A 21,410-nucleotide genomic window follows, 5' to 3' on the forward strand; every position below is an offset into this window, starting at 1 on the left:
GACATGCAGGTGTACATGCAAATAGAACACTCGTACAAATAAATAAATAAATACATTTTTCTAAAAAGAAATTATTTCATCTTGTAAACACAATTTAATGCACCATTAGGATGAATCCAGTGAGGGGAAAAATCACAAAACAGAGGAAGCAAGTCTTCCTGCAACTACTTTAGTTTATTTCTATCATTTTTAAAAATAATTTTATTACCTATGAAACTTAAAAAATCTATCACTATATCTCAAAGGCATATTTAATTTTATTTGAGGCACTGAACCTAATGTATCAAGTTGTTTATATACTTATTGCTTGAAGTTTTATTTATCTTAGAGGTTTCCCTCCCTCTCTGTCTCTGTCTCTGCCTCTCTCACTCTCTCTCTCTCTCTCTCTCTCTCTCTCTCTCTCTCTCTCTCTCTCTCTGTGTGTGTGTGTGTGTGTGTGTGTGTTTAGATTCTATGACTGGTTAAGTGTAAAGAAGAGACATCCAAGGACATCTGCTGATTAGATGTTCTAGGCAAATTTAGCCTACATTAATCATTACTAGACAGTGGCATACCAAAATTAACCTGTGTGCAAATTCACAAGTATGGACTAAAGTGCAGTACTTTGTTCAATCATTTACTTGGTTTTCTGAAGAAACTTCAGTATGAATTATTCCTTCTAGACCAGTGTGTGTGTGTGTGTGTGTGTGTGTGTGTGTGTGTGTGTGTGTATAGAGAGAAATATGTAGAGAAGGATATATATATATATATATATATATATATATATATAGAGAGAGAGAGAGAGAGAGAGAGAGAGAGAGAGAGAAACTCTTGTTATAACTTCTGTATATAGACATACATTTGACTTATACCCTAACAATGTAAACACAGGATCAAAAAGAAAACCTAGTGATAGTACATTTCTAATTCCAGCACTAGGAAACCAGATGTAGGAAGATCACAAGTTTAAGGCCATATTTGTCTGCAAATTCTAAGCCAACTAGGGATGCATAGTAAGAACCTTTGTAAACTTAAAAAGCAAAACAAAGCAAAAAGAACTAAAGAGAAAGGACTTTGCATAGGGGATGTCTAAAAATGCCTGTTAATGATAGTAAATATTTAAGATATTATAGGTCATATAGCCTGTTGCAACTCTTCCAGCATAGAAAAAAAAGTAGGCACAGATAACATGCAAACAAATTGTTATGGCTGTGTTCCAAGTAAACTCTATTTATAAAAACAGACTCCTGGGCTGTAGCTTGCTTAACCTTGACCTTAATCAAGCTTCCCCCTATAAACCTACTTCTGAGCATAGTAGCTTATTCCAATATTTGAAAGGCTGAAGCAGGAGGATTGGTTAGTTCAAGGTTAGTCTAGGCTAGGTTATGGTGAGTTTCAGAGTGTTTCAGAGTAAGACCCTGTCTTGAAGATGCAAAATAACAAACAAACCAAAAGGGTATGTCTTGGTGGGACATACCCTAACCCCGTGCACTGGGAGTTTGAGGCTGGGGATCATGAGTTAAGAACCAGAATAAACTAGATATAGAGACCTGAACTCAAATAAAGAACAGAAAAGAGGAGGAGGAAGAGGAGGAGGAGGAGGAAAAAGGCTAGCAAGGGGAAAACAAGAAGGGTAAAAAGAAACACACAAATAGAGAAAACTAGATAGAACATCATGTTATCAACTTTGCTTTGGTTGTACTCTATATATTGGCCCTAATCTTCCAACAGTATAGATGGTCAATATTATCACAGCTGCCAAATGAAAAAAAAAACTGGCAAGGTAATAGATATCAATATAAAAATGTCCTATTGAGGAGAAAGGATGGGGATCAGGAAGAGAAGCAGAGCAATCCATGAATGCTATTGGGGGATCTCATCAAAATATATAATATACATATATGACAATGTCAAAATGAAATGCGTTAGCATATAGACTATACAGATTATATAGTTAATATAGTATATGTTAATAAAAACTTTATAAAAAGAAAACTGTCCTTCCTAAGAGGATACAGCTACTACTGTCTACTGAAAGCAAGGCTGAAGCCCACGTTCATAAACTCCAAAGTCAGTGTTTAGAACATACTGTGCTGCTACATTGTTGAAAGCAGTTCATAGCACACAGTTATGATATGAAGCACTTTTGTTATTCCAAGAAAATGCTATTATCCCTGACTTCACTTATGCATTTTGTATGTCAATGCTCGTTGATAAACAAATAACTTATTCTCCATCTCTGAATCTAATAATATTAACATTTTCTTTAAGAAGTATCAATACTATTGCCTAGTGTTACATTAGTCTTGATTTTATAACTGCCTTCCACATGGTAATTTAATTTTACCAATGAACTGTTTACAAATCAACCAAACACCTACATCTGTCAGGCCCTCATGGTGTATGGTCTGCCTACTTTATCTCTGCCTGTTCCCCACAGGACTCAAGACCCTAGCTATTCTGAGCCTATCCCAGTTCCACCTATTCCAATTACCATCCTAGGGATAGTTTCTTCTTCAGTCCTGACAGCTTAGGCAGTATAGTTATCCCTGGCTGTCTCCCATAATATTTGGGTCTCACCTCAAGCATTGAACATTTCAGAAATTCTCTCTTCTTAAATTAGAAAAGTATTCCAGGCTCGTCTCTCCATTATTGCAAGATATTTACCAGCATTACACGAATGTTAATAAAAACCAACCAGTATCATAAACACTAAAGTTAACACTGAATAATCATCAAGGAATAATGGTAATAGCAAAAAAAAGAGATTGGCAACTGGTGTGGAAGGGAGAAATTTGGGATGGTAGTGACCTAGAACGTATCTTGTCTCTTGCAGAATACTTTCAGTAAATACAAAGTAAGACACTGGAAGTTCAGGCTGGACTCAGATGGGTACAAAGGACATCTCCAGTGGCCAAAGACAAATGAAGGCAGTGAGCTGAAATCAGCACCAAACACTGTGTTGTATATTCTGGTGTGGGGCAAAAAAGGAAAATGATGGCTACTATTTCATAGACAATCTTGGACCAAGGCCTCCACATGCCATCAAGTCTGATGATAAAAAATCTATCCTAGCTGGCTGCCCCAGCATACACCTGTGATCCCAGCATGCAGCAGTCAGAGATAAGTGAATCGAGAGTCAGTGTTAATTACATAGTGATCTTGAGGAAATCATGGGCAGTAAGATCCCATCTCAAAAAATAATAACAAAAAGAAACAGTAGGCTTTAGACAGTGCTGACATTTATTTCATCTGTATTAACATCTACAAGCATCATTCGCTGTAGTAAATCCTTTATGATAATGCATGCTGGGTTTTTTTTCTTGTACAGTGTTGTATATTTGTCTGTATATGGTTTGGGGGACCATATTTTAAACAGCAGAGATACTAGAATAAAGCTATTATTAACTTTATTTTGGAGTTTTGAGGGTTCAGGGTCTCATGTATTGTAGGTTGACATATGTAGCCAAAAAATAAATAAAAAACAGTCTTGAACTTCTGATCTTTCTGCTTCCACCTTGCACATGCTAGGATAAGAGACATACACTGTCATACTTCATGCATGTCAGGCAAGCACTCCATCTATTGACCCCAATCTGGCTGCATTTCCCTTCATTTAGCTTGAACCAATTATTTTCTTACTAACAATGTATAAGATTATTTCCACTTGTATTCTCAAACACTTCACTGATTTTTTAAAAAGTTTTCCATTAGAGGAACCAACTCATAATTTGGTCACACTTGAGAGTAAAACAAATTGCCATAAGATTGTGGCTAGCAGGCAGGAGTGATAGTACAAACCCGTGACCCTAACCCTGGGGAAGCAGAGGCAGAAGGATCAAAAGTTCAAAACCAACCTTAGCCATATAGTGAGTTTGAGGCCAGCCTGACATCATGGGACTCTGGCCCAAAAGCTCAAAAAATAAAGACTAAATAAAATATCTGCTCTTTTTGGACATGGTGGTACACATCTCTAATCCTAGCACTGGAGAGGTAAGGCAAGGAGCATCGCATCAAATTCAAGGCCAGTCTAAGCCAGTTTAGTCTACACAACAAGTACCAGGCCAGACAGGGCTATAGAAGTAGGCTGTCTCAAAAACAAAACAAACAAAATAATAACTCTGTTCTTCAGAGCTAGAAAGAGTTAATGGCTTCATGATAGATTTTAGATTATATCCTGAATAGTTTATCTTACCCATCCATATTTCTTTTGTAGTATTAGTGTGTGTGCAGATACATGCATATGTGAAGGTGCTCGTGCCTGCAGAAAGTAGAGAAGAAGCTTATACACCACTCCTCAGGCATGGACGCCTTGTTTTGTGGGACCATTGCTCCCACTGGCATGGAGTTCACCAAGTATCCTAGGCTGGGTGCCTCGAAATCCCCAGGGTCTCTGCCTCCCCTGCTCTGGGATTACAAGGGCACATTACCATGCCTTCTTTTTTACATGGATTCTGAATGCCAAGCTTAAATGCACAGCAAGCCAATTATCTCCTGAACTATCTTTCCATCCCCATATTACTAGTTTTTCTAAGTTCAACATATAAGGTAATGGGTTTTCTTATCACATGTTCCTATATATATGTCATCATGCTTTGTTCTTACTAATCTCCATCCCTACTGCCTTCTCCAATCCTTCTTGCCTTCCTGTTCCTAATCCTGTTCCTTTCCCATTACCCTGCCTCTCTCCTAACACTTCCTTCTTAAGGTTTCTTCTTCCCCCTCATGACTTCTTTCTTGATTTAAAACACACACACACACACACACACCTAGACATATAACCAAAATTATTATAAGCATCCTGATTTCAATCGTCTTCACAGTGGAATGAAATTCCATTGTGTACATCTGCTGCATTTTCTTTATATGAGCATTGCCTGATGGATATCTAGGCTGGTTTCATTTCTCCACTACCACACAAGATACTTGGATGTCCAAGTATTTCTGTAGTGCGCTGCCTTAGAGGCCTTCAATTATATTACCCAGGAGTGGTACAGCTGAGTCATATATTCTAATTTGTTTTGTTTTGTTTAAGACTGGGTAATCCTCCTGCCTTGGCCTCCCAAGATCTGGGATTACAAGTATGTCCCAACATACTTAACTTCTTTTTTTAGTCATTTGAAATAACTTCACACAGACTTTCATAATGACTTCACAGTTTTACAATCCTACCAGAAGCACAGAAGGGCTCATCTTTCCCCACATCCTTACCAGCATTTCCTGACTTTTTTTTTTAATGTTAGCTTTTCTGACAGGAGTTAGATGGATTCTCAATTCAGTCTTATTCTGCATTTCCCTGACTCATTCATATTTAAATTCCTGTTACAAAACAAAACTTGTGAACTTTTCTTCTGCACCTTATTTTTTAAAGTTGGGTTGAATACTGGGTGTAATGGTATGTTACCGTATACCTGGCACTCTAGTTGCTGAGGCTGCAGGGGTGCCACAAGTTCAAAGTCAGACTGCAGTACTTAGGAAAACTGTCAAAAAAAAAAAACCCAAATCTAATTTTTCTATATTAATTTTAATAAACTAGTAAATAATTTTGGGTTTGCCTCTGCTTGTACTTGTGTGACCAAAGGTAATAACTACACTAAAGGGCTTGACCTGATTATTCACTTCAGAATATGTAAAGTTTGGTACAGAATTATTAATAAGTATATTTTTCATAATTTTGATGGTTCTTTGCATTCTTCCTTACCACCTGATACATTGGAAAAAACAAACCTTATGACTACTTTTAAAAATCCTTTAAGCCAGGCATGGTGGCGCATACCTTTAATCTCAGCACTCAGGGAGGCGGAAGCAGGCGGATCGCTGTGAGTTCAAGGCCAGCCTGGTCTACAAAGTGAGTCCAGGACAGCCAAGGCTACACAGAAAAACTCTGTCTTGAAAAACCAAAACAAACAAACAAACAAATAAATAAATAAAAATCCTTTAAAAGGGGGCTGGAGAGATGGCTTAGTGGTTAAGAGCATTGGTTGTTCTTTTAGAGGAACCAGGTTCAATTCTCAGCACCCACGTGGTAGCTCACAGCTGTCTGTAACTCCAGTTCCAGTGGACTCAACACCCTCACACAGATATTCATGTACACCAAACACCAAATGTACATAAAAATAAATAAATAGTATTTTTAAATCCTTTAAAAGTATTTTATATAATTTTAATAAGGAATTTTCTAGTTTATAAATTCACATTTCTTTTCTTATTTTTCAAATTGCACTTTGATAATGGATGATACCCCAAGAATAATGAAAATGTAGTTTATAAAGATCATACAATCCACTTGTTAGGAGAGTTTATCCTCTTTCCCAGACCTTCATAATATACATTCATAACATTTACATGAATAGTAAATTGTTTGTTGGAGCTTATGAAAATTATAACTTTTACAAACTCAGCTAAATCAGATTTTTATTTATTTTATTATATTTATTTTTTACATGTACATCTATATTATTACACATAAGGAAAATAAACTACATACAGCAGGAAGAACCACAAAGCAATCAGGAATTCTATAAATGGTACATTTATGGCAATTTGGCAAATTCGAAGTAAACATCTTTCCTATCTTGGTACATCTAAAATTCTGAATGTGAATCAATATCTATCATATCTCATCATTATCAACCTAAAACATCTATCTAGACCCAAAAATACCGTAACCCCTAAACAACTAAACTTAATTGTAAGACTAAACTTCCTGGTCTTCAACCCCATCAGAGACTTGAGAAGGAATACAATTCATTACCCGAGTGAACAGGAAGTGTAGTCTTTTCTTTTTTGATACAAGGTCTTATTCTATGCAGAGTGCACAACCTGGGCCCATGGAGGCTCACAGAGACTGAACGACTGACCAAAGAACATGCATGGTCTGGACGTAGGCCCTCTACACATATGTAGCAGATATGTGGGTCCCCTAACAATGGAAGTAGGGGCTGTCCCTGACTCTGTTGCCTGCCTTTGGATCTCTTTCCCACAGCTAGGTTGACTTGTCTGGTCTCAGTGGGAGAGGATGAGATTAGTTCTGCTGTGACTTGATGTACTAGGGTGGCTTGGTACCCATGGGGGCTGGTGAGAGGAAAGAGATGTGAGGGAGTACTGGGAGGAGAGGAGAGAAGAGGCTGTTATCAGGCTGTAAAGTGAATAATTAAATTAAGAAATGAAAAAAAGCAAAATAAACTCTAATAGGAAACTGGAAATGATATCTATAAGATAAACAAGAGGGAATATTCATATAACCCTAAAGGCCCAAGAACCACTGTTAATAATTTTGCTTGTTTTCCAAAGAACCGCAGGGATCCACCTATCTCTGTACTCTCAGTACTAGAGTTACAATAGATGCATGTGATTATTCTTGACCTTTTAAATATTATTTGAACTGCCCATTGTATTTTACAAGTAGGTGTTTTGTCTGCAAATATGAATGTGCCTGTGAGTCTATTTAGTGTCCACAGAGGTCAGAAGAGGACATCTTATCCTGTGGAACTGGAGTTATGTTTGTGAATCACAACATGGGTGTTGGGAATCAAACGCAGGATGACAGCAATGAGTGCTCTTACCCACTGAGAGATCTCTACAGCCCCGTGTCTGGTTTCAATGGGTGCTGGGCTCTAAACTCAGGTACACGTGCTAGCCCAGTAGGTTCTTTACTCACAGAGCTATCCTCCAGCTGGAAGAATTTTATGTTCACACTTCCACTGCTATGTCACAGACATTTCCCACTGTCAAAAATGATTCACAGAATCATGTTTAAATGCCTGGATGGAATTCTGTCACTTGCTTGTTGTTGTTTTAATGCTGGACTGTAATTTTCAATGATTTTATGTCACTATAAAGCTTTAGTGACTTTTCTTTGTTTTCTTAATAGGTAGTGGATCTTGAGCTTTGGGGTGAATATATGCAACTTCTGACCCTGAGTTTCTGATGCAGTAGAAAGATTAGAAGCAAGAAACATGTGTGTCTGACACCTTCAGGTGATGTTGATTCTGCTAATTCAAAATGATAATAAATTATAATGTCAAATTGTGAAAAAATCCTTTAAATGTATTTTTATATAAAATATTTTAAAAATAAGGAACAGCTTTTCTAGTTTATAAATTCACATTTCCTTTCTTTCTTCTTCCTTTTTAAAAATTTTTTATACAAAGTGTCATTCTGTAGCCTGGGTGAGTCTGAGACTTACTATATACCTCAAGGTGTCCTTGAACTCACGTCACTTGTCCTGCCTCAGCTTCCCACACTCTGGCATTACAGACATGAGCTACTGCCCTTGGTTTTTAGTGTCATAATTATATTATCATTATGTAAAGGGCTGCTCATATTCTTAGAAAATACACACTGAAGAATTCAGGGATGCAATGAAGCTAACAATGTACTCTCAAAAATGTCAGGAAAAGAAGAGAGACAGAGAGAAATGGAAAATAAACATGGTAAAATAACATGTCAAGTTAATGTACTTGGTGAAGTTTTGGATGCACACTGTACTACCTCAAGAGATTAGAAAGAGATAATTGTTTGCTTTTTTCTTTCTTTCTTTCTTTCTTTTTTTTTTCTTTTTTTTCTTTTTTTTTTTTTTCTTTTTTTTTTTTTGAGACAGGGTTTCTCTGTATATCTCTGGCTGTCCTGGAACTCACTTTGTAGACCAGGCTGGCCTCGAACTCACAGAGATCAACCTGCTCTGCCTCCTGAGTATTGGGATTACAGGCATACAAGTTTGAAAAGTTGTAGTTCTGATGAGTATTAGAATCTGTTAGACATTCATGTCACAATAGATTTTTTTCATATTTTTGAAACAAGAGATCTTAGTGTGGTGGCATATGATTATCATCTCTGCACTTGAAAGGTAGAGCCAGAAATACCAGGAGTTTAAGACCAGTCTCAGTCACCTAGGGGTTTCAGGATCAGTGTATACTAAATGAGCCTCTATCACATAAAACCAAACAAAAAATAATGTCTACTGTGGTATGGATGTTTAACACAGTTTTCAAAAACTCTATAACTACAAAAAGCTTCTCAGTGCAGAAAAAAATGCGTCATACAGGCTCATGAGAAAAATGTTATAAGAATATCAATATAAACAGTTAAACCATCCCAAGTCTGTATTCAAGCATTGACAGGAAATATATTTGAGATAAACAAACAAACAGACAAAACAAAATACATGCACCCAACAGAAGGCTTTCCTCAAATCATCCAGATAATAATTTGAAAAGCAATATCACTAGAAACCGTATTCACTTTTAATATGCCCCACCACATAGCACAGCACTATCACAAGCCTGCTGAACTGAATCACTGAGACTGAAATTCAATGGGAAGGTACTATAGTTATTTATTTTCTGTTCTCTAAAAGTCGTCAGCACAACTGAAGTAAAAAACAATGGTGCCCCTGTATATTCAGCTTAAGTTGTAAAGCCTTCTTGTTAAAATGCAGAAGCTAAACACTTTGCTGCTAGCAAAAGAGGCCTCAAGAAATTATAATAATAATAAAGCATTTGAAAGCTGAACACAGTGTGCTGGCTTGTGATCTGTTTGTACTGAGGAGGCTGAAGCTGAGCGTTACTGCAAGTTATTTGACACCCTGGCCTGCATAGTATGCTTTAGGCCATCTAAGACTCCATAAAAGACTTTGTCTCAGCACACACACACACACACACACACACACACACACACACACACACACACACACACACACACGGGGGCAGGCGGGGAGGAAGCATGCTTGTCCATTTTTGTCAGAATCAGGCTTATTGGAGCATGCATATAATCCTAGCACTTTGGGAACTGAAGCAGGGAAGCGCACAAGTCACAATCCAGCCTGCGTGACCAAGGAAGAATCCATCTCAGAAAATAAAAAGAAGCAGCCACAGAGGCACAGCCATGAAGTTTGGTTAAGTTGCCCCGTTTTATGAACTACTCAGAAAAGCCTAATGTTTCCTTCTTTCCTACCTCTGGTCTAGCCATGCTTCTGAACATGCTTAAACCACATGGCATGGCTTTCTCTTCCTCTTCTTCATCGGCTCCCTTTGGTCAGCTGCTGAGATTTACAGCTTGCCTGCCCTGGGGGTTTTCTTTTAAACACTAATAAAACTGGCTTTGAGCTTCCAACTTTTAAAGATTAAGCAATTAAAATAAATTTTAAATGAGTGTGACCAAATTAGTCAAACATTTCAGATGAAAACAGAACAGATTATGCTATGCCTAGTGGCTTATACCTATAACTCCAGTACATAAGAGACTGAGGTAGGATCTGCACAAATTCAATGCTAGCCTGGCTTACATACTGAGTTCTAGGTCAGCCAGGGTTACACAATGAAGCCCTGCCTCCAAAACAAACAAACAAACAAACAAAACACATAAATTGTGAGTTATTTTGAGTAACTGACTACATGAATCAAACCTTTTTGTATGTACTATACGTATAGTAGACTTTACAAAGAAATATATTGCTACTAATGCTACTATTAAAGCTTCAAGCTTCATTGCAGACCTTAAAATATTGTAACTTTTTTCTTTTGGTTTTTCTTTTTTTTTAAAGATTTATTTATTTATTATGTATATAGTGTTTTACCTATATGTACACCCGCACACCAGAAGATCTCATTATAAGGGGTTGTGAGCCACCATGTGGTTGCTGGGAATTGAACTCAGGACCTCTGGAAGAGCAGCCAGTGCTCTTAACCTCTGAGCTGTCTCTCCAGCCTTCTTTTGGTTTTTCAAGACAGAGTTTCTCCATGTAACAGCCCTGGCTGTCCTGGACTCAGTCTGTAGCCAAGCTGGCCTCCAACTCACAGCGATCCACCTGCCTCTGCCTCCCTGAGTGCTGGGATTACAGGCATGAGCCACCATGCTTAGCTAAAATCTTGCTACTTAGCAGGTTTGGTAGATCACACTTGAAATCCCAGCAGTAAGGAGGCTGACACAAATTGCTGCTAGTTCATAGCCAGCCTGGCCTATAGAGTGAGAACTTATATCAAAGAAAATAAATGAAGAAACAGATAGATAACTAAATAATAACATTTTAAGCTGGGCCAGAAATCTATAATGCCAACTACTCAGGAGGCTAAAACAATTCAAGCTCCATCTGGGCTTTCTGGCCAGATTTTAATGAGCCTGTTTCTCAAAAATTAAAATTTAAAAGTAACTCAGTAATAAAATATTTGCCTAACATGTACAAGGCCCAGAGTTCAATAGCCAGAACTAAAAAACAAACCAACAACAGCAGCACTAAAAAACAAGCAACAACAAAACAACAACAGCAACAATTAAATAAACCTGAACACGAGTTTAGAAATATCTAAAATGTCCAAAATCAGGATGTCAGGGAAGGACGTTTTTAGCTTCATTTGTATTACTTCACTGTCCAGCCTCACTGAATACTTGATCAAATTCACCGTCACTCTACGCTAGTAAGCTGCAAAGATTTTCTGATGCCGTAAGAGTAGAGTTCTAGTGGTAAAAGACTAAGAAAGTGTAGGAAGAGGAAGAATAATTGAGAATCAAATGACCCATTGCCTCTCTTACCTTCAGCAAATCGTCTGCTGCTTTGATCCTTCACAACACAGTGACTGATCTAACAGAGATGAGCTAGCCACTCAGAGCTCTTTCCAAAAAGTTCTCAAGCCTCTCACTGACCAGACCACCATGATACTAAGCTGCTCCCATCTTTGTGTAACTGATCCTATGGAAAAAAAAAAAAAGAGTTGTTTCGCTTAAGTCTAGTTTGTTCTAAAGAAGGAGTGGGAAGTCCCAGGAAACGGGCCAGGAGGTAACTGACAAAGCCACACTGAGCCACAGAATGGTGTTTCTTCCTCTTTTTTGAAAAATGAAACCTATCTGTGAAACTGCCTCTTGTTTAAAAAAAGTTGATGGTTGCACATTATAGTAACGAAACATCTGGTAACCATCCTCCAAATGAGAGTAACATGCACATATGACTTTTTAAAAACTCTGTTTCTTGACTAATTATTAGTAATCTACGATTTTTTAGAAGTATTATGTTAGCTGGACATAGCGGGCTGAGGCAAAGGGTTGCCAAGAGTTTGAAAATAGCCTACCTAAAAAAGAGAAGGGCTGGATCTAATCCCAGCACTCCAGAGGCAGGAGCAGGAAGATTGCCACAAGTTCAAGGCCAACCTGAAGTTCCAGACCAGCCAGGGCTTCACAATGAGACCCTGCCTCAAATAATAATACATTAAATAATATAAAGAACACAGGTAGGTTTTGCTCAGGGGTACACTGCTTGCTTAGCACCAGCAAGGATTCGGTTTGCATCTCCATCCCCATAGAGAAATCTGAATCCAGCATGCCAGCCATGTTGCCTCACAATTGTAATCTTCCCATTTGAGAGGCCCACCTGAGGCCCTGTCTCAGAAAAAGAAAATAAATGAAAGAAATTTTGTCTCTCCAATTGCCAAAGATCAAAACTGATAATATGTTGTCGTGGATATCCTTATACACCTTCAATATATTTTGAGGGTAAATTCACTGCATGTATCAAAATTTTAGAAGTTCGTATATAAATTTATTTTATTTTCTAGTTCAAATATGCTATAAGCTGTATTTCCTTTGGCACAATTTTTGCAAACAGGCCAGTTTCTTTGGGTCAGAAATGGAAACAATTGTTTTCAAAGCCCTTTCCCTGGTTTACCCTAGCGGACAAAGAATACCCCTCCCTAAATGATAGCCATTCTCCCCTCATCCTTCTGAATTCTCATCAGGCTCGTTTCCAAATCCTTCTTTTTGAATGTTTCCACTTAGTGAGGTTACTACATTTGCTTTGTTTCGTCACTTACTCCCAAAGTCCCATTTTAAAAAAGTATACCAGCAATTTCCTTTCCATCAGAATACTTCGTGATTTCCAGCATGATTTCATGGATCATTATTCAGAGCCAGTTGGAAAAAACAGCTTCCTGCATGTGAGCCATAACAACTTGACCTAGCCTACTCAAAACCCCAACAGCAGGTTCGGCTTCAATAAAATCAGCCCTAAGGATAGCTCCATGCCTTCTTAGCACATCAGAATTTAACTGTGATCAAGAGGTGCAGAGCACTTTCAGGGCCAAACACTACTTAATTTCACCCTAATGCAAGCTCAACCACAACCATGTAGCAAGCCTACAGTGGCTCTCATCTAACTCCAAGATCTTTCCCTGATGGGATTCACAAAAGCTAAAGTGACAATGCCACAAAATACCCAAAAAAAAAAGATAATTCTATCGGGCCAAGTTTTCCCTTAGGTCAGATCTATATTTTGTGTATTTCAGAAGTGTGTGAAGTGTGTGTGTGTGTGTCTGTGTGGGTTTGTATGTGGTGTATATGCATATATGTACAAGTATGCCAGAGGAGGATGTCATGTGTCCTTCTGTATCACTCACTGCCTTATTCCCTTGAGAAAGGGCCTCTCACTGGACTTGGAGGTAGGCTGGCAGCCGAAAAGCTCCAGCCATCTTCCGTTACCACCCTTAGAGGAGCAGAGTTAGCGACACTATGCACAAAATCCATGTTTTTACATTAAGTATTCATTTTTTAAAAGATTTATTTTTTTTATTAAATATACAGTGTTCTGCCTGCATGTACACCTGCACACCAGAAGAGGGAACCAGATCTCACGATAGATGACTATGAACCACCATGTGGTTTCTGAGAGTTGAACTCAGGACCTCTGGAAGAACATATGGTACTCTTTTTTTTATTCTTTTAAAATTTATTTTTTATATATTTTATTAATTTATTCATATTACGTCTCAATTGTTATCCCATCCCATGTAGCCTTCCATTCCTCCCTCCCTTCCATTTTCCCCTTACTCCCCTCCCCTATGACTGTGACTGAGGGGGACTTCCTCCCCCTGTATATGCTCATAGGGTATCAAGTCTCTTCTTGGTAGACTGCTATCCTTCCTCTGAGTGCCACCAGGCCTCCCCATCCAGGGGACATGGTCAAATATGGGGCAACAGAGTTCATGTGAAAGTCAGACCCCACTTTCCACTCAGTTGTGGAGAATGTCCTGTCCATTGGCTAGATCTGGGTATGAGTTCGAACTTTACTGCACGTATTGTCCTTGGCTGGTGCTATAGTTTGAGCAGGACCCCTGGGCCCAGATCTGCCCATCATAATGTTATTCTTGTAGGTTTCTAGGACCCTCTGGATCCTTCTATTTCCCCATTATCCCATGCTTCTCTCACCTAGAGTCCCAATAGGATGTCCTCCCCTGTGTCCCACTTTCCTGGTGAATGAAGGCTTTCGTGGGACATGCCCCTTGGGCTAGTATGCAGATATAAGTGAGTATATACCATTTGACTCTTTCTGTTTCTGTGTTAACTCACTCATTATGATCATTTCTAGTTCCATCCATTTGTCCACAAATTTCTGGAATTCCTTGTTTTTAATAGCTGAGTAGTATTCCATAGTGTATATGTACCACAGTTTCTTTATCCATTCTTCTACTGAGGGACACTTAGGCTGTTTCCATGTTCTGGCTATTATGAATAAGGCTGCTTTGAACATGGTTGAGCATATGTCCCTGTTGTGTGGTGGCGCATCTTCTGGGTATATTCCAAAGAGTAGAATAGCTGGGTCTTGAGGAAGCCCTATTCCCAGTTTATAGATGGTACTCTTAACCTTTGAGCCATCTCTTCAGCCTCACAGTAAGTATTCTTATCCACTAAAGAATTTACCCGAACTCTGTTTTCTTTTTGAGAAAAAAAATCTATAGAATCAATTGGTGTAAAATTCACTATGCAGTCTGAGTTAAGTTTCAAACTCATGACAATCCTCTTGTCTAAGTAAGAGTAGAGTTGGGCTGGAGAGATGACTTAGTGGTTAAGAGCACTGTCTGCTCTTCCAGATGTCCTGAGTTCAATGTCCAGCAACCACATGGTGACTCACAACCATCTGTAATGAGTTCTGGTGCCCTCTTCCGGTGTGTAGGTGTACATGCAGATAGAGCACTCATATACATAAAATAAATAAATAAATAAATAAATAAATAAATATTTTTTAAAAAGACTAGAGTGGTGGCTCATGCCTGTAATAACATCATGCAGAATGCTGAGCCAGAAAACAATTTAGCTAGATTCTTTGTCGATATTAAAATTAAAGTGGATGGCAGGTGGATCACAGTGAGTTTGAGGCCAGATTGGTCTACAAAGCAAGTCCAGGACAGGCAAGGATACACAGAGAAACCCTGTCTTGAAAAAAATAAAGTGAATGGAGGTCCTCAGACTACAAATAAAATTACTTTAGATAGTTGGAGTTCGGTGGAATATTTTCTGTGAACTGGTCAATTGTGCATGTGTAAATAGATACATGTATATTTAATATATACTTAGGGAAATGCAATAACAGATTTTCAAATAGAATGTGACAGAAAGGTCTACTATTGAGAAATGAGGGACTTTGTAATAAAAGTACTTGAAGACAAGCAGAGGATGGCCATGGTGGATAACTGACAGTGAGTAAAGTATGAATGATACATTAACAAAAATAGCTGATAGGGCATATTTCACTCCAGCAGAGGTAACTGAATGATAGGAATAATATCCATCCAGAGAATCAGAAATCAAGACAATGACTCTTACATGCCATTCAGCAGACTAATACAAAATGATAAGATTTCAGTGATGAAGGATGCAATTCTATTGCGTTATAGTCAGCAAGGAGGTAGCACTTTAAAGTCAATTTCATACACTTAGCCAATTATAAAAGAGAAATGTTAATGTAACTGGAGAAGCTTTTCTTGGAAAGGATAATTTTTATAGTTTTAGGGACAAAATTAAAAGGGATTTGAATTATCCATGGACCTGTAATCCCAGCATTCTGGGGGCAGATGCAGGTAGATTTTTGTAAGTTAGAGGACAGCTTGGTCCAGGAGTTCAGGACAGCCAGAGCTATACAGAGAAACTTTGTATCGAAACATTAAAAAAGAAAGAAAGAAAGAAAGAAAGAAAGAAAGAAAGAAAGAAAGAAAGAAAGAAAGAAGGAAAAGAAAAGCCAAAACCAAAACCAAATAAAAAGTATTTTAATTAAAATTCCAAATGGGTTTTTGTTTTTTTCTATTTGTTCATTTTTTTATTTTTGTTTTACTTTCTTTCTAGCATTCACTGGTCTGGAACTCGCTCTGTGTAGCCCAGACTCACATGAAGGCCACTAGGGGAGATGATTACTGTAACATTGAGACAAAAGACAATACTATAATCATTCACATTTCCTGTGGATTTCACACTTAATTCCTTTGCTTTTAAAAGAGTTTTTGAGGCCTGCTGAAATGGCTCCGCAGGTGAAAGCTCTTGCTACCAAACCTTAGAACCTGTGTTCTATCACTGGGATTTGCATGCTGTAAGGAAAGAACCAACTCCCACAACTTGCCATGTCCCATCATAAGTGCATGTGTACATTCATAAATAAAAACATAATAAAATAATTTTTAAAAACTTTACATACTGTATTGTTATTTGAATGGGAAGTGACTCCCAGGGACTCTAGTATTTGAACCCTTGCTTCCCACTCGGTGGCCCTTTTTGAGAAGGTTGAGGAAGCACAGCTTTGGAGGATGCCTCCTCCACTAGAGATGGGCTTTGAACATATGCGATCTCATCTCACTTCCCATCTGGACTCTTTGCTTTGAGCTTGAGGTTGGCGATATGACCTCCTGGCTTTCTCCTCCTGCTTCCATGCCTCCTCACCACGATAACGTTTTATCCCTCCACAACCTTAAGCCCAAACTTTTCTGCAGGTCACTTTTGATCATGGTGTCTTATCCCACCATCAAAAACAAAAACAGACAACAACAACAACAACAAAGCAAAAAACAAAACAAAACAAAACCCAAAACCCTAAGATGTGCATGTAGTAAAAATGATTGCAAATGGTACAACAAGATGTCATGAAATCAAACCTTTCTCCTTCTTAGAGTCTACCTTACAGTTCTTCTTTCCCAGAGTCAACCATTATGGTTGGAATTTGTTTTACTTGCTATTTGGGGCAGTTTTGAAACACGGTGTCCTAGAGCTTCCAGACTGTCCTGGAACTCACTCTGTAGCCAGCATGACCTCAAATTCACAGCAATCCTCTTGACACAACCTCCTGAATGCTGAAGTAGCCATTCCAAAGATGCATGAGATACCTGATATATATATATATATATATATATATATATATATATATATATATATATATATATATTCTCCTGCCTCTTCCCCTTCTCTTTCTTCCTGCTCACCTATCTCACTTGTTTTGAGACAGGGCCTCCTGTAGCCCAGGGTGGCTTTGAAATCACTATGTGGTTAGTCAAAGCTCAAAGCTGACCTGAAACTCCTGATCTTCGCCATTTTTGGCTCCCAAGTAGTGGGATTACAGATATGAACACCAGAGCAGCTTTTTGTTTTATTGTGGTTTTGAGGACACAGTGTCATATAATGCAGGATGCCGTCAAACTCTTATAGAGCTGAATGAAGCTAGTCTTTTTTTTTTTTTTGAGACAGGGTCTCTCTGTGTAGCCTTAGCTGCCCTGGACTCGCTTTGTAGACCAGGCTGGCCTCGAACTCACAGCAATCTGCCTGCCTCTGCCTCCCAAGTGCTAGGATTAAAGGCATGTGCCACCACACCAGGCAAATGAAGCTAGTCTTAAACTCTTGATAGTCCTACTTCAACCTCTCTAGTACTTGGGTTACAGGTACATGCTATAGGACTGGGCACTCCATTAACATCAGAAATGCCACAGCAGATTGCCTTTGTCCTTTCTAACAACTTCATTAACTTCTGTGTGTGGATGATTCAATAGTGATGTATCTAACCAGGGTTTTGTTGATGTAACCCTCTTTAAAGAAAATCTCTTCACTGTCACTATTAACTAGTTGGTTTTGTCTCGCTACACACTGGGAGTTATTTTCCTACCTACCACTTCTCCTTTCTAATCTCTTTCTTGGTTTTCTATTAATGATCTGTTTTTTATAGTGATGCTCCTGGTCTTTCTTTACTTCTGCATCTCATTTTCTTACACTTATCATTACTTGCCACACTTTCCATTTTCTTTTGTGGATGACTTGGATATCTATAGCTCCTAGGTTGGTGCTTTTCTTTTGTGATTATTAAAAATTCATTTATGAACACTTGCCTACTTCACATAAACAGTTAACCACCAATGTTTTCCAAGTTCATATAATAAACCAGAGCCATTTATAACCACATTAGATTTGTGTCTCTAAAAATTAAACCAGAAAACATGGAAATCATTCGTTCCCATCAGTAGACATAATTAAAGTAAGCCTTTTACAATAATACATAATCTAACATCTTAAAAACTACAGTCCATTTTCCCATATTCACTTTCTAAGTTTATCTTAGTAAATTTATAATTATTATTTTAAGCCATAATTACCATGCTCTATATAACATTTTAGTGAACTTCTACTGCAAAAGATTCATGTTAATTGCAATCTACAAAATTAACATGAACATATTAGAATGCAGAAACATGTTACATGTCTCATGAAATACAATTAACATAACACTTAAATTATTAGTTATACTTCAACAGGTTCAATCCACACCAAAGAACTCCATAATGTAAGCTGTAGGACAGGACTCTTTTATCTGGAGGATGCGGTGACATATTATAATTATTTTATTAAACACAGCCCTCTGAATTCCTATGCAGCTGTGATAGACTCTTGTGCCCTAGAGGTTTTGTTATTTAGGATATAACTGATTATAATGTATACTGTTTGCATTTGGGATAACTTCCATTTGCGTCCCCATAGAGATTTTATTTCAGCATCAAATCATGCAATGATTACTGCATTTATAAAGTTTCTGAAGCATTTCAATTTTCTTTTGGTTCCAAAACAATTTTAAATGAAATATTATATAAATTTCAATGGAAATTTGAATGTAACTATATATATTTCACTTTAAGTCCAGAATACTTCATTGTTCTTGGACACCACCCTTTATTTGGAATCAGAGATAGCAGAGCCAAGTGCCTGAATATTTACAGAATGGCATGAATGTATAATCATTTTCACTGATTTCTTTCTGAATTTTCTTCAAATGTTTTAGTTTTTGTATGTATTAGTGTGGGAACATATGTGGAGATCAGAGGTTAACTTTTGGGAGTCACTTCTTGCCTTCTACCTTCTTGCTTCTGCTGCTGAGCTGACTTGATAGCTACAAGCTAGCCTGTGCAGGAGTTTCTCATCAATTCGCCAATTCCTGCCTCCCATCTCACTGTAGCCCTGCTGGGATTACAGATTTGAGATGCCACATGTAGTTTTATACATGGATTTCAGGTATGAAATGGGTCACCAATGTACACACCTGCCACTTTCACCTTCAGCTCCTTGGCCACTGGGCATTGACTTTTTTTCTTTTCTTTCTTTCTTTTTATTTAATCACTTTACAACCTGATACCAGCCCCTTCCCCCCTCTCTTCCCAGTCCTGCCCTCATTCCCTGCTCCTCTCATCTTCTTAGGGGGGCCCTAAGGAGTACCTACCCACACTGGCACATCAAGTCTCAGCAAGACTTGGAGCATCCTCTCCTACTGAGGTGAGACAAGACAGCCCAGCTAGAGGAAAAGAATCCAAAGTCAGGCAACAGAGTAAGAGACAGCCCCTACTCCCATTTTTAGAGGGACCCACCTGTTGACCAAGTTGCATATCTGCTACATATGTGTAGGGAGCCTAGGCCCATCCCATGCATGCTCTTTGGTTGGTGGTTCAGTCTCTGTGAGTGCCCATTGGCCCAGGTTAGTTTACTCAGTAGGTCTTCCTGTGGTGTTTTTGATGCCTCTGGATTTCTCAATCCTTCCCCTCACTCTTCATCAAGACTTCTGGAGCGCAACCTATTGTTTGGCTGTGGGTATCTGCATCTGTTTCCATCAGCTGATGGATGAAGCCTCTCAGAAGACAGCTCCTGTCTGAGAGCATAGCAAAGTATCATTAATAGTTTCCAGGGTTGAGTCTCTCTGTGGGATGAGTCTCAAGTTGGGCCAGTCATTCATTTGCCATTCTCTCAATCTCTGCTCCATCTTTACCTGAAAATTTTCTGTAGGCCAGAACAAACTTTTGGTCTAAGGTTTTGTGGATGGGTTGTCATCCCCCTTCCTCCACTGGAAGTCCTACCTGGCTACAGGTGGTGACAACTTCAGCTCTCCATGTCCGCCACCACTAGGAATCTCAGCCAAAGTCTTTCCATAGACTCCTGGGGCCTTCCCTGTCCCAGAGATGCTCCCCCACCAATTTCTGTTCTCTCTCCTGCTCATCTCCTCCCTTTCCCCCATCCCTAACTCTCCCACACCTAATCCCTATCCCAGTTACCCTCCCCACCCCCTCTCTTACACAGCTCCCTCCATCCATCCACTTCTGACATCTATTTTGTTTCCTCTTCTTAGTGAGATTCAGCGTCTTCCCTTGGGCCCTCCTTGGCTTCTTTGGGTCTTTGGATTGTAGCATAGTTATCTTTTATTTTATGGCTAATATCTACTTATAAGTGAGTACATACCATGGATGTGTTTCTGGGTCTGAGTTACCTCACTTTCTACTTTCTTTTTAAAAATTTATTTATTTACTACATATACAGTGCTCTGCCTGCATGTATTCCTGCACACCAGAAGAGGGCACCACATTTCACCATAGATAGGTATGAGCCACCATGTGGTTGTTGGGAATTGAATTCAGGACCTCTAGAAGAGCAGACGGTGCTCTAACCGCTGATCCATCTCTCCAGACCCATGCTTCCTATTTTCTAATTGTCAATATTTTCCTTTACGTGGTATAATCTGCCTTAATCAACAAATATCCCTACATCAAAATATAAATCCCTATCTTCAACTCTAAAGTTCAGTCTGATAATCCATAACAAGATGTGTGTGTGTATGTGTTTGTGTGTGTGTGTGTGTGTGTGTGTGTGTGTGTGTGTGTGTGTTGCTAAAATTCCTTCTAGTGCATAAGTAAGCAACGTGTACTCCTTTTTCTAAGGTCGCAACAAGAAACCACTATTCAACCAAATTTCATTGATGAGTTTATTGGGCTTCCTTACAAAGCAAGGGTTACTTTCAGGGGGGTGGATGCTCTTCCACCAGTAGATCACACCTGTAAAGTCTTACCCAGTATGGAAGAGGGCTTCTGCAGTTACACAGATGGGACACTCATTCCCTAGGGAATCCTGGCTTATGGAGTAGTCTGGCCCCTTCTTGGGGCCATATGTAATTAAGGCAGACATGCTTACAATAGGAAGTAGGGAGCAGCTGGATAGTCAAGGGAGGGACTCATTCCCCTCCTCACCCCTCCATAAGGGGAATAAATAACCAACAAAACCAGCTGGGGCAATCCTTTTGCAAGGGGATGCAACTGGTCTCCGTAAGATGGCGATTGTTTCTCTAAGAGGACATTCACTCACAACATCGTGTGTGTGTGTGTGTGTGTGTG

General features: G+C 38.8%; 1 protein-coding gene across 6 annotated transcripts in view; it reads right to left on the reverse strand.

Moving 5' to 3' along the window:
* TASL (TLR adaptor interacting with endolysosomal SLC15A4) overlaps nucleotides 1-21,410 on the reverse strand; it is a 104,979-nt gene that overhangs the window by 13,069 nt on the left and 70,500 nt on the right. Inside the window, exon 1 of one of the 6 annotated variants that reach the window (XM_084790572.1) lies at nucleotides 11,509-11,774. The exons of 4 other annotated variants lie outside the window; for them this stretch is intronic. The gene's annotated coding sequence lies outside the window, so the exon portion shown is untranslated. Of the gene's footprint in view, nucleotides 1-5,390; nucleotides 5,411-11,508; nucleotides 11,775-21,410 lie in introns of those variants that run through there. One more of the 6 variants, XM_084790575.1, reaches the window with a different exon arrangement.

Source organism: Acomys minous (genome assembly GCF_964271855.1).
Source record: "Acomys minous genome assembly, chromosome: 7".
Lineage (NCBI taxonomy): Eukaryota > Metazoa > Chordata > Mammalia > Rodentia > Muridae > Acomys > Acomys minous.